The 14,755-nt window shown below is 41.9% G+C and overlaps 1 pseudogene; it reads left to right on the top strand.

Annotated features, from left to right (window-relative positions):
* Positions 1-1,119: 1,119 nt before the first annotated feature.
* LOC133773873 (polypeptide N-acetylgalactosaminyltransferase 11-like) lies at positions 1,120-13,299 on the top strand (annotated as a pseudogene).
* Positions 13,300-14,755: the final 1,456 nt, after the last annotated feature.

Raw genomic sequence — 14,755 nt, 5'->3', positions numbered from 1 at the left:
CGAGCTCATTCAGACTCTGAAAATTAGAGAAAAACTTCTCTCTGCCTCCAGCAAGGCGTGGTGCAAAGTCACCCAGAGCTCCCCTCTGCTCAGTAAGACTCACTCTCTAGGGGAACTCTTCAACCAGAGTCTCACCATGCTGGAGAGGGAGAGAGGCCCCACCCCAGTTCATGCTGTCTCTCCACATAGGAGAAGGAAGATGCCCCCAGCAAGTCCCTCACAACCTCCGATATGGACAAAGCGAAATAGCCAACTCCAGTTCACGGAAAGACCTCATTTTAGATGAAATATCATCATATAAAAAGCACCTTACTTTATCACCACATCAACAAGTCTCCTGTCTAATAACCAAAATTTTCAGCTACAATAATTAGCCTCAGGGGCTGACGTTGTGGTATGTCAGGTTAATCCACCACCTGTGATACCGGCATCAAGGTTCAAGTCCCAGCTGCTCCACCCTCAATCCAGGTCTCTACCTGGAAGGTCAGTAAACGATGGCCCAAAATATGTTGGCCCCTGCCACCCATGTAGAAGACTTGGATAGAGTTCCAGGCTCCTGGGTTCAGCCTGGCTCAGTCTCCTTTGGGAATGAACCAGTGGATAGAAGACCCCTCCCCCTCCCCCCCTCCCCCTCCCCTTTCCCCTTCCCCTTCCCCTCCCCCTGTCCCTCTCACTCTCCCTCTCTCCCTCTCCCTCTCTCCCTCCATCCTCTCTTCTTTTCCCTCTTCCTCTCCCCCCAACTTCTAACTCTACCTTTCAAATAAGTAAATAAATCTTCGAAAAACAAGCGTCAGATCTTATATAAGTGGTTTCCAAAAAATAAAAGACCACATGGAAGACAAACAAAAGGACACTGCTATGGTTAGAGTGCAAGCCTCAGGAATTCGTGTACTTGAACTTGATGTGAAACTCCACGGAGGGCAGGCCCTGGGTTTGCGCCCAGTGCTTGTGTGATGCCCACCGCTGTGGCAGCCTTTCCCCCTGGGCAGCTCCGCTCACCACAGCTCACGCGGGATTGTGGCTAGAGGGACCATGCTACAGCCTGGGCCCCGGAAGGCTGCCATTCCGGGCTTCCAGGGTCGTGGAAATTGACGCCAGCTCTTCAATTATGACAGGTTTATGACAGGAAGTGTCACAGGCCAGTGTTTCTGTTATGGGTGCCTTTTTACATCTACAACTTGGACAGCTTTACCTTTTGATTATTTCAATTTCAGTGAAGTGAAACAACCCCTTAAAAATGTACCCATCGAGGGGTCTGGGCCCCATGGACCCTTATCCAAAAGCATTTTTATCCCTGCTTCACCCGAGGTCCAAGTATTAGATCCACAGTTCAAAGCAGACAAAATTGATAACGTGATAGATAATCACAATGAAGATCCAGAAAAAAGCCCCTTGAAATTCTCTTCTGCACTGGGTAGGATTTTTAATGAGCACCACCGTCAGGAGTTGAGACTTGGGCTGTCAGAACCATGCCTGTAATTTGCTTACCAGTAACTGCCTGGGCTACCATAGAGATGGGTCAGATTCCAGGAAGGCAGCGTGTGAAGAGCAGCCATACCTGCAGACCTGCCAGTTGCTAGTGTCCTTACTGGTTTTTACAATGAGGCATTTTCTGAGGGCCCTGCACAGTGTCCTCGCCCACACGCCAGCGCACCTGCTCCCATGAGAGCATCTTGTCCAGGATGACAGCGACCTTGATGGTTTGAAAGGAGAGCTAGATAAACATGTCCAAAAATATCTTTCTGGGAAAATTAAAGCAATAAGAAACACAAGGCGTGTGGGGTTGATCTAAGGACGAATGATCAGAGTCACCCACGCTACAGGAGAAGTCCTCGTGTTCCTGGACAGCTACTGTGAAGTGAATGTGCTGTGACTGCAACCCCTGCCATGACTGACGTCCTTGGTGCTGGCATGCGAGCCCACAGCTCATTCCCTGTGGTTCGTGGAGGCTTCAGCTGGGGGCTGCACTTCCAATGGGATCCCGTTCCGCTTCCCCGGCACCGAGCAATGGTGCTTTCCAAGTGATGGCTGGAGGATTATTTGCCATAAACAGATAATATTTCAATGAACTAGGACAGTAGGACAGTGCATGGATATCTGGGGAGGAGGAAATTTGGAAACGCCATTGCAGGTCTGGGAGTGTGGAGGTAAACTCTCCATCAGCCCTTGCTGTAGGGTAGAACCTTGTCTGGAAAAGGCGACCATCCAGACCTCCTGAAGGCGGAGACACAATGACACAGAATTCTTTGAGGCTGGCACATGTCTGGTTGGATGAATACAAAGAACAACACTTTTATTTAAGACCGGATTTGAAGACCAAAGTTTATAGAAATATCAGTGAACATGCTAGTTGAGGAAGAAGTTGGCTTGTCAGTCATTTAAATGATCTTTGGATAATATTTACCCAGAGATTCAGAGTCCTGGGCTCAGTGCCCAAAGCCCAGCAACTTGTCTTCTTCAACAGAGGGCCAAAGCACCCCAAAGTGCTTGGGCGTGGCCGGCTCTATCATTTCCAGACCAACAAATGGCGGGTGGCTCAGGGCCATCTCAGTGAGAAGGGAGGCCTCGGAGTGCTTAAGGCCTGTAACTGCAGATCAGGCCTGGGTTCACAACAAAGACTGTGAACCAGTTTTACACTATCTCCTTTGTCTAGACCTGTCTGAAACCCACTCGTCAGACCCATCATGGCTCCTGAAGTGCTGTGGGTCAGGAGGATCCCAGCAGTGGATGTTCAGGGTAAGGAGGGGGCGTGGCCCGCCACTGAGGTTGTCTTCTGAGCACACAAAGTCCCTTAAGTAGTTGAAAGTCTCACACCTCCTCTGAGTTTCCCCTTTACCATGTTCTGCTGGTATTGTTTTTAGTAGAAGCAAAGAAATGGTGGTAATAAAACGAAAGAAAGAAAATCCATGTTACTGGCCTTTGGAGGTGAGATTTTTGGAAGGTGCTTAGGATAAGATGGTATCATGAGGGCCCCCAAGATGACATCAAGGGCTTTATTGTTCCTTATTAGATTATTTGTATATGTTGACAAATAGAAATTGTACATATTTATGGGCTATAATACAATATTTCAATACATGCATACATTTTAATGATCAAATTAGGATAATTAGCATCCATTGCTTCATATATTCAAGATTTCTTTGTAGTGTGAACATTCAAAAGCCTTTCTTCTAGCTATTTAGAAAAATACAGCATGTTATTGGTAACCATTGTTACCTTACTGTGCTATAGAACACCAAAAAGATTATTTTTACAATAAGGAGAAAAAGCATATTTTTAATTCAATAAAAGTAAATCTTTCTGAGGTTTAATTTATATTTTTTGAGAAACTTTAAAGAACCCAAGAATGTTACATTCTTTGCAAGCATTTAGATGTAACTATGGCTTATGAGACATAAAAAATATCCTCCACTTAATACATTAAAACGAAGTAAATCTCTGCGAACAAGTTTTCCTATTAGCTCTCATAATCCCACTCTTTGAGGACAGAGGTCTTGCATGGGAAGTTAGTGCACAGTGACTCCTGTTGTTAATTTAACAATTAACACTCTTATGTGTGATATCAGTGATCACCCGAGGCTCCTGACATGAGCTGCCAAGGCTATGGAAGCCTTTTGAATCCACAGTCTCCTTCCATAGTTAGACACGGCCATAAGCAAAGTGAAGTTCTCTCCTCCCTTCAGAGAAAAGTACATCCTTCATTGATGACCACTTCTCTCCATCAATGGCTTTATAATAAGAGGAAGAGGGGGCTGAGCTTGCACACATATGCTGGTCTCCACCACGTGACGATACAGCCGGAAGGCATCACCAGATACCCGGGAGATACCAGCACCATGCTTCTAGACTTCCCAGCTCCATAACTGTGAGCTGAATAAACTTCTTTATAATTTACCAGTATCAAATATTTTGTAAGAGCAGAAAAAAAAAAAGAATTGGCTAAGACAGATGACAGGAAATATTCGTCTCTGGCACCACACCATACTCCGGCAATAACAAACAGTCCACACAGCCTAACAGAAGTGTACAGGAAGCCAGGACACAAAAACTCACACTAGAGACCTACTTATATGGGATGGGACATTTTGACTCAGTACTTCACATCCAACTTTCAACAGAATTAGAAGGCAAAACAATCAGTCTGAAAAGATAAAATAAGTTTCAGAACTGGACTCAGTTAGAACAGATGCTTTGGAATTACCAACAAGGAATTTAAAATCACTGCTAACTGTTTTAAAGCCTCCAATGGAAAAGATGAACACCAGGCAAGAATAGATGAGGAGTGAAAGCTGAGATCTGGAAAGTCTAAGGAGGAATCCATAGGCACTACTAGACCTCAAAAAACACTAACAGAATGCCTCCGATGGGCTTCTTAGCAGACGGGACAGTACCAAGAAAGAATCAGTGACCTGAGAGATACATCAATAGGATCTTCCAAAACTGAAACACAAACAGAAAAAGAAAACATATACATACAGTATATCCAAGGGCAGAATATCCAAGAACGCAGGACAATTACAAAAGAACCACAGTAACAATCAGAAACACACACATACACACACAGTATATCCAAGGACAGAATATCCAAGAACCTCAGGACAATTATAGAAGGTATGGTGTGCATTAGTAGGAATATCAGAATGAGCAGAAAAAGAGGAAGCAAGAGAGGAAATATTTGAAGTCATCCAACAAGTGGAAGGGATCCCACTGTGCTTGAAAGAAGGGACGTCTTCACTCTACCCTTCACGGTTGGGAAGCTCTATCTATCGGAACAGGGAATCTGGTTGAAAAGGGATTTGAAGGCATTTCCTGAAATTGTTAATCTCTTCACAAGTGTCCCTGTGAAGCACTACAGCTCCCACACTATTAACATGGTGACAACTAGACAATAGACTATTATATGCATCTATTAGCTCTATTACCCTTAAAGAGATTAGCTACAATAGGGCTTAATTGTGACACTGTTCATAATAAATTTAAATGCTCTCTCCTCACAGCTTAGCAAGAAAACAGGATGCTATGACACAGTTGCACCTTTTCTTTAACTCACTTATGGATAGTAGATTAACTCCATAATTGTGATAATTATGGCGATTATTTAAATTTTTTTTATTTTAATTTTTAATTAGTGTTTAACAGATTCAATGTGAGTTGTAGATACAACTCTAAGAACATAGTGATATTCCCTTCCTCTCTCCCTCTTGATATGAATAAAGCTGATATTTTCACAAGCAAAGGCAAAAAATTTGCAGGTTTTTTTTTACACTTTTTTAGTGAGCTTTTTATTTTGGAATAATTTAGATTTCAAATGGAAGTTATTAAGATAGTACACATGCACTGTATACAACCCGCCTCATTTCTACTCTCATTAACAGCCTGTGTAAGTGTGGCACATCTGTCAAAATTAAGGCCTTAATAAAAATGCATCATTATGAAAACCCATCCTTTCTTCAGATTCTGTTACTTTTACCCAAATTTTCTTTTTCTGTCCCAAGACCCTATCCACGATTCCACATAGCATTTAAAACATGTTTCCTTAAGCTCCTGGTCTCTATAGCAGTGTCTTAGACTTGCCCCATTTTCAGTAAATTTGAGAGTGTAGAACAGCAATGGTCAGCTACCCTGCAGAATATTCCTGTATTAAGATTTGTCTGACATTTATCTCATGATTAGACTGAAGTTAAAGGTTTTGGAGAGCGAGACCATTCCACCACCTCATATGAAGGGTAAACACCGTCCAGTGACTCACCATTACTGAGGTTAATGTCGAGTGCTGGCACAAGGCAGCAGCTATCAGATTTCTCCCCTGTAGCAGTATTCTTTTCTCCCCCTTTCTACACCGTGCCTTGATTAAGTGCAGCCCGGTTAAGGAAGGGGAATTTATGTCTCACCTCCTTGAGAGTGAAATATCTTCACCAATTATTTGGAATTCTTCTGTACTGTCTTTTCCTTAGGCATTCAAATGGATTCATGGATATTTATTTTATGCTTTGAGATATAACTGATATGATTGTATTGCACAAATTGCTCCATCTCTGACCATTGGCAGCACATTCAGTTGTTCGCTTGATCCCACTAACATAGTCCCCATGGATGTAGGATTTGAAGACTCTCTTTCTAGTGCTGAAAAATGGTCCAGTTTCATCCTGTGCATTTCTCGTCACACCTTAAAACTGGACATTTGTACAGAGCCCTCTGTTTTCTTTTAATAAAGAAACGTATTATCAGTGACCAAGATCGGAACACCATGAAGACTGGCTGTTACTGGGATGTTATTGTTTCTAGGCCCTTTTAGCTTAAAAAGAAAAAAGAAATGTGAGTCTATATACTACTCCATATGAAACCATGAGTCTGTAAGTATGTGTGTAACTTTCTGTCTACACATCAGGGCAACCACAAGTGCGTACCACTGCCTCCAACTCTAGCCATGACCACGTCAATCATTCCACCCTCCTTTCTTTTGTAGCCTCCCAGGACAACTGTGAGGAACGAAGGTCCTATGACCTCCTGTACCTTCAGTCCATATTCACATCCTATAAATATGCATAGTAGCAGAACAGCTCACTGGCAACAAGTCCATAGACTTGAGTGCCAAGTGCCATTCTTAAGTGCGATTTCTGTTGTCTTTGGCTTATGGACTAAAATGAGTCAGGCCAGCACCTTTCTCCCCCACTCCCTGACCCTGTGGATCCAGTTGGATTGTTCCATGCATTTGTGACACATCGTATTGCTTTGTCATCTTCAGCATTCTATCCAGGAATCTCGCAGCTTGTTATTTTTAAATCTGTGTACATTACTTTTTAAATTATTCATCAAAACCTATGAAGTATTCATTAGAATAAATATATTCAGCATTGTAGTATCATACAGAATAGTTTCACTGTCCTAAAAATAAATCCACACTGTTTAACCCATTCAGTTCTCTTCTAACCCCTCCCAAACAGGTGGCAACCACTGGTCTGTTTATCACCTCTGTCACTTTGGGGGAGGGAGGATGTCATATAAATGGAGTAAAGTAATGTGCTCAACTTCACTTGGGCCTATGTGCTCAAAATGCATCCATGTCTTGGGAGGGTTTGAGAGCACATTGCTTTTCATTGCTAAGTGGTATTCTGATGTATGGATGGATCACAGTATATCTATCCATTCACAGTTTGGCCATTATGAATAAAGCTCCTATACACATTGGTATCTAAGTTTTTGCATGGACATATATTTTCAGATCAACTGGAAAAACACAAGGGGTTTTCAAAAAGTTTATGGAAAACGTGCTATGGAAAAGCTATATGTGGGGCACTGTGGCACAAGGGCTAAAGCTACCACCTACAGTGCTGGCATCCCATATAGGCACCTGTTCACATCCAGGCTGTTCCCCATCCAATCCAGTTCTCTGCTACAGCCTGGGACAGCAGTAGAAGATGGCGCAAGTCTTTGGGCCCCTGCACTCATGTGGGAAGACCTGGAAGAAGCTCCTGGCTCCTGGCTTCAGATCGGAGCAGCTCCAGCCATTGCAGCCAATTGGGGAGTGAACCAGCAGCAGATGAAGACCTCTCTTTCTTTCTCTCTCTCTCTCTCTCTCTCTCTCTCTCTCTCTGCCTTTAGTTCTCTCTGTGTGTAACTCTGACTTTCAAATAAATAATCTTTTTTAAAAAAAGCTGTGTGTGGATTTCAATTTATTTAGAACCCAAATAAGACTCCTTTTTATAATTTATTTATTTGAAAAGTTTAAAATGTATTTGAATTCCATTTCCATCACCTTCTTAAAGCCTTCTCATACACAGGGGCACTACTCTTTGATCACATAAAACCTTGATTTGTTTCTGTAAAAAAATACCAAATTGTCTTTCAAAATAGCTTTACCATTTGGCATTTCCAGATCAATGAATGAGTTTTTGTTGTTCACCATCCTCACCAGCAATGGTTATGCTGGGTCCTCTGAGTTATCATGGAACGCCTCTATCTGATTTGAGCAGGAAGGCAATGCTGGCCTCAGAGGATGAGTCAACGACTATTTATCCGCTTCTAGTTTCTGAAAGAAATCATAGGACATTGGCATTCTTTCATAAATACTTAGCAGAGCTCATGTGTGAACCCACCTGACACTGATGCATTCTACTTTGGAAGCTTATGAGTTAATGATCCAAATTTTTTCATCAATACAGGCCTATTTTCATGGTCTATTTCTTCTGGTCTGAAATTTGTAGAATTATGTCTTCCATAGGAGTGATCCATCTAACAGAGGTTGTCTATTTTGTGGGCACAGAAGTGTTCACAGTATTTTTTTATTATCTTTCTAATGCCCATGGAATCAGTCAATCATGCTATCTCTTATTTCTGATATTGATAGTTGTATCTTTTTTTTATTTGGTTAGCCTGGCTAGAGGTTTATGGATTTTATTGAACTTTTCATGAAACTAGCTTTTAATTCCATTGGTTTTCTCTGTCCCATTCTCAATATCATTGATTTCTTGTACATCTCAACTTTGCTTCTTTTTCTAATTCCCGAGGTGAGAGCTGACATTACTGACTTCACATTTCTCTTACCTTCAAATATCCACTTAATGCTATACATTTCCTTCTGGACAGTGCTTTCACTGCATCTCACAGAATTTTATTTTCGTTTAGTCCAAAGTATTTTTAAACCTTTATGACTTAGTTAGAACTACTTTTAAAAATAATATTTATTTTATTTGAAAGGCAGAGTTGCAGAGAGGCTGAGGCAGAGAGAGAGAGAGGTCTTCCATCCACTGGTTCACTCCCCAGATGGCTGCAATGGCAGGAGCTGTGCCAAACTGAAGCCAGGAGCCAGGAACTTCTTTCAGTTCTCCCACGTGGGTGCAGGGGCCCAAGCACTTGGGCTGTCTTCTACTGCTTTCCCAGGCCATAGCAGAGAGATGGATTGGAAGTAGAGCAGCTGGGATTCAAACCAGTGCCCATATGGGATGCTGGTGCTGCAGGAAGTGGCTTTACCTGCTATGCTACAGCATCGGCCCCCAGAACTACTTTTAATTTATAAATATTTAAGGGCATTCCAGCTATCCTTCTGTTATTCAGTGGTAGTTAAACTAAAAACAGCTCTACATAATTTTTCCTCTTTTAAATGCATTGCAGAAGGTTTATTTAATTTTTAAAATTTATTTTCATTTTATTTGAAAGGCAGTGAAATAGAAACAGAATTCTATTTTCTGATCTACTCTTAAATTTCCACAACAGCCAGTTCTGGGCCAGGCCAAATGTAGGAATACAGAACTAAAATCAAGGCTCCTAGATGAGTGGTAGGACAACAAATATTTGAACCATCACCTGCTGCCTCCCAGGGTGTGCATTAACCAGAAAACAGAAGTAGCGAAACCCGGACCCCAACAAGGTACTCCAATGTGGCATGTGGATGCCCCAAACAGCATCTTCACCAAACGTCTGTCCCAAAGGTAGGGTTCATTGCCAGCTCAGGCTCTATCTTGGTAAAGAAAGATACTTCCAAAAGAGTTTGAGAACAAAGTATATTCTGCTACTGTTGGATGGAACAGAAACAAACGTGGGTCAAAGCAAAACTAAACAAATGGAATTATATCAAACTCTGAAGCTTTTGAAAGGCAAAGGCAATGTTCACTAGAGTGAAGAGACATCCAACAGAATGCGGAAAAATATTTGCAAGCCATCTATCTGACAAAGGATTAATATCCAGAATGTATCAGCAACTTAAAAAAAAGTCAACAACAAAAATATTTCCAATCCAGTTGAGAAATGGGCAAAGGACTTTAACAGACACTTATCAAAAGAAAAAATATAATGACCAACACACATATGGAAAAATGCTCAACATCACTAGTCATCATGGAAATGCAAATCAAAACCACAATGAGATACCTCACCCCTGTCGGAATGGCTAAAGTCCAAAACAAAGTGTAACAAATGCTGACAAAGATATGGATGAAAAGGAACACTTTCACACTGCTGGTAGGAATGTAAATTAGTGCAGCCACTGTGGAAAACAGTGTGCAATTTCTTAAAGAATTAGAAATAGACTCACCATATGATCCAACAACCCCACTACTGGGTATATACCAAAAAGATTCGAGCACAGTGTATCCAAGAGATACCTGCACCACCATGTTTATAGAAGCACTGTTCACAATAGCTAAAATTTAGAATCAGTCAGGGTAGCCATCATCATAGGAATGGATAAAGAAAATGTGCTACATATACACAATGGAATATAGTTCATCTAAAAAAAAAAGATTGAAATTCTACCATTTGCAGCAAAATGGGCCCAATTGGAAGACATTATGTTGAGTGAAATAAGATGGACATAGATAGACCAATATTGCATGTTCTTTCTTATATGTGGAAGTTAAAATTTAAAAAAACACAAAAAACAAAAAAGAGGAGGGAGAAAAAGTCTGTGTGTATCAGTATTCTGAAAATAAAGTTTTAAAAAACTTGATCAAACCAATGATTAAGAATGCTATACTGCAAAGTTTTAATGATCTGTGACTACTTTAAAATTTACTGTACATGGTGAAATGTGTATTTTTACATTCAATTATTGTTTATAGCTGTTGTGTATATTCCCACCAAACTAGGGTCTTTCTGCTTCCTACTTGTTAAAATTCGTATTTGGTGAATAGTAAGCCTTTTTACTCTCAATGTAAATTCAAAATATGTTATCTCAAAAACTTTAAAAGAAGAAAAAAAGGAAAAGGAAAGAGGGTGGGAATGAGAGGGGCGATGGAGGAAGGGAATATCATTACGGTCTTAGAATTGTGTCTACAAATCACATTGAATCCATTAAAAACTAATTAAAAATTATTTTTTTAAAAAATCCTGAAACAAAAAAATGTGGGTCGGACCAGTGTGACGGAGAGTGCGGCTCTGGCCCACCTCTGTCTTTACTAATGCTCTGCTCCATGATGGGTCAGTGACAGCGAAGAGTGTTGCAACCCACTGTAGTAGTGAACGTCTGTGTTCTCCCTGTTCTATCAACTTTTCCTTGTATCTCTTTAAAGAGGATTCAAGTTAGACAAAAAGTGTTGGGGCCGTCGCTGTGGCACAGCAGGTAAAGCCACCGCCTGCAGTGCGGGCATCCCATACGTGCGCCTGTTCAAGTCCCGGCTGCTCCACTTCTGATCTAGCTCTCTGCTGTGGCCAGGAAAGCAGTAGAAGATGGCCCAAGGACCCATCTGGGAGACTTGGAAGAAGCTCCTGGCTCCTGGCTTCAGATCAGCACAGGTCCGGCAGTTGTAGCCAATTGGAGAGTGAACCAGTGGATGGAAGACCCCTCTCCCCCTCTCTCTCTGCCTCTGCCTCTCCTTCTCTCTCTGTGTAACTCTGACTTTCAAATAAATAAATAAATCTTTGAAAAAAAGTGTTTACTCCATTCTCCTGTGGCTTTTTCAAATTTGCTCCCCTTTGTTTTCTGTACTTTGAATACTGTATGCCTCTGTATATTTTTGCTATTTTTCCTGTTCAATATCACTGAGTTACTTAGATATGATTTGCTATCTGCTATTAATGTTGGAAAATGCTCACATGTCATTATTTCAAATAATGCTTCTAGCTCCATTATTTCTTCACTTTCTAATATATGACTTACATATTCTATACCTTTTGATATTTTCCCACCATTCTTTGATATTCTTCTGTTGGTCCTTTTCCATTTTTCTCTCTTCATTTCATTTTGAAAGTTTTCCCTGACCTATCTTCAAACTCATTGACCACTTCCTTAGCTGTGTCAAGTCTACTAAAAAGGACATCAAACTAATTTCTTCTTTTATTTATTTATTTTTTTACTCAAGAGACAGAGAGAAATAGTCTACTTCCACCCACTGGCTCACTCCAAAAATGCCTATAATGATTGGGTCAAGGCCAGACCAAAGCGGGGGCCTGGAACTCAATCCAGGCCTCTCATGTGGGTCACAGGGACCCCATCACTAGAGCCATCATCGCTGCCTCCCAGCGTCTGCATTAGCAAGAAGCTGGAATTTATGGGGTAAGCTCAGGCATGTTAACGTCCAGGCAGAATGCTTACCCCTTTTTTATTTCAAGTAGTTCCTTTGTATATTTTTTTGAACTTCAGCAACTTTGCTTACATAACTCATGTATTTTGCATGTTTTGACCGCTTTTTTCATTAGGGTTCTAAGATCTTAAACCTAGTACTGCAGTTTGGAAATGATTTGATTGCATCTCCCAGAGGTGCATGTCCCGGAAGCTTGGTCCCTGGTGTAGCAACGCAGGAAGGCTGTAGCACTTTAAAGAGGTGGCATTTAGTGCAAGGTAATTGGTCCCTGGAGGCACTTTTCACAGAGGGGTTTAACGCAGCTTTTGTGGGACCCTGGTTAGTTTCTGGGAGAGTGGGTTAATATGAAAACCAAGCCTGCCTCCTGCCACATCATATGATTTCACTTCTGTGATATGATGCAGCCAAGGGGGTCATGAGCAGAGGCCAAACACTGGGGTCACTGGGTCATGGGCTTCAAGCTTCCAAAACCAAGAGCTAAACTTTTCCTTATAAAGTGCCCTGGCTCAGGTATTTTGTCATAACAATAAACCAAGGACTAACACACAGTTATTCTAAATTCTCTAATGACTCCCACAACTCTGTCATATCTAAGTATGGTTCTGATGCCTGTTTTCCTGCGTAGATTTTTGTTGAAAGCAGTACAAGTTGTATCAGGTAATAGGAAGCGAGATAAACAGACCTTGAGTGCGAGGATTTATGTAAGAGTTGGGCTGGGATTTGTCTGCTGTAGCTGCACACGCTGGGGTGTCTTTGTTTCTGTATTCTCTTGACTTCAGGCTTCGCTGTGTACTTATCCTCAAGGGGCTGTGTTTTGTAGCTCTTTCAGCTGAGATCCACCCTGATTACAACAGAGCCTCTGAGAGGATGCTAAGGCAGAGGGAAAAGGAGACGCCTGGAGTCTCCTGATTAAGTCAGTCAGAATGTAATGGGCATGTGTCTCTGCGCTGCGCATTTCACTGCAGAACGGAGCTGATCCCCGCTTCCACAGACCTCTGGTCTTTTTTTCTGGCTGCAGCACCCACAATCTATTTCCTTGAATCCCTGACTCCTGGTGACTTTGGCACTCTCTCCCCCTTTCAGTGGAACTGGAAGGCTGCAAGGGACACCCCTGGGGACCCATCACCTTCAGCCTCCTTTGAGGAGCAGTCTCCTTGTGTATTTCCTAAGGATCCCTCCTCTGGCTCCCTCTGCTCGAGTCACGAGGGCATCTTCCACTCTGAGAACCCAGTCTGGGTTCCTGAAGGCAAAGCGCTGGATGCAGCAGGCGCTCCTCTAAGTCTGTGACCCCAGCATTTTCTGTTTCCAGGGGAGTCCACACTCTGTCTCCGGTAATTTTCAAACTCAATACTCTTGCCATCTTGCTCCAGCATCTCCTCTCTTTTAAGCAGATTTCAGCTGTGCCCCTGCACCCACCATCTCTGCCAATTTCATGGCGGCCCTTTGTTTTGCAAACACATTGCTCTAATGAGTCTAAGAAAATTGGTTGATTTTTTTCAGTTCATCCAACTTTATCCTATGGCAAGGACAGGAATGATGACTTTCTCCAAGCTCTTTGTGTGTCATAGTTGAAACCAGCAAGGTTTTCAGTTTTTTACCTACACTCTAGCTTCCAAACAGGAAAGCTAAAATAAAATGTGTAATTAATTTCCTTTCCATAGCTAGAAAGCAAAGTAAGCAGGATTAGTACAATGTGAACCAAGGAGGGCGAGCTCTGAAGATAGACTGCCTTGTTAGAAAACCCAGCTGATCTCAACTTCTAGGGCCTAACCAATAGCGGGAAAGCCACACAGGGCCTCCCTCTTGCGTTTGCTACAAGGAGGCACAGGGCCTGGCACACAGCTCCACAGGCTTTGCCCGTATATTAAGAATATTTAGTATGTGCTGAATTACCAATTCAACCCCATTGCAGGAATCCTGTCCATTCAAGAGTCCATGAACTCAAAATAAGCCTAGAAAAGCTACAAACACAGTTAAGAAATGAGAAGTCTCTGTTGTACATAGGTTTTCAAGGGGACTTCAAAAAGCTCACAAGAATAAATGGAATGAAAAGTTGATTTTGAGGGTGGATGTTTAGCCTAGAGGTTGACACCCATATATCCACCATGGAATACCTAGGATCACTGCCCAGCTATGACACTCAGCTCCTGACTCTGACTTCCTGCCGAATGCAGACCCTAGGAGGCAGTGAGGATGGCTCAAGTAATAGAGTTACTGTCTTATATGTGGAAAACCTGGGTTGAGCTCCTGGTCCCAGGCTTCAGCCTCAGCCCTTATCTGTGGCAAACATTTGGTGAGTGGCCCTGGATGTAGGAGTTCTGACTGCCTGTTGTGCTGTCTCTCTGTCAAATACATACTTTTTTAATTCTTGAGAAGTTTTGGTATAAAAGCATTTTGAAATCCATGCAGTGCTTTTTTTTCATACTATACGTCTTTCATAAACCTTCCAAAGACCTCTCCAATAGCCTCAATCTAAATTACAGCCCAAAGCAAACTTAAGGTGAATTGAACAAGAAGGAACAGAATTTTCCTCCCACAAAATATTACACTCCAGCCTTAACCAATTAAGAATAATAAACTAATTTGACAATTTCTTCAAGACCAAAATCTCAGGACCTATTGTGACACTGCTCTAGTTAAGAGTGCTGGTTTCAGATAAAATACATTAACATTTCCTAGACAATCAGACTGTGAGAACCTGGAACTCTAAACGATATTGTTAAGGGGAAAAGAAA

Source organism: Lepus europaeus, chromosome 14 (genome assembly GCF_033115175.1).
Source record: "Lepus europaeus isolate LE1 chromosome 14, mLepTim1.pri, whole genome shotgun sequence".
In the NCBI taxonomy this organism is placed as follows: Eukaryota; Metazoa; Chordata; class Mammalia; order Lagomorpha; family Leporidae; genus Lepus; species Lepus europaeus.
This window is presented reverse-complemented; position numbering and strand designations above follow the sequence as displayed.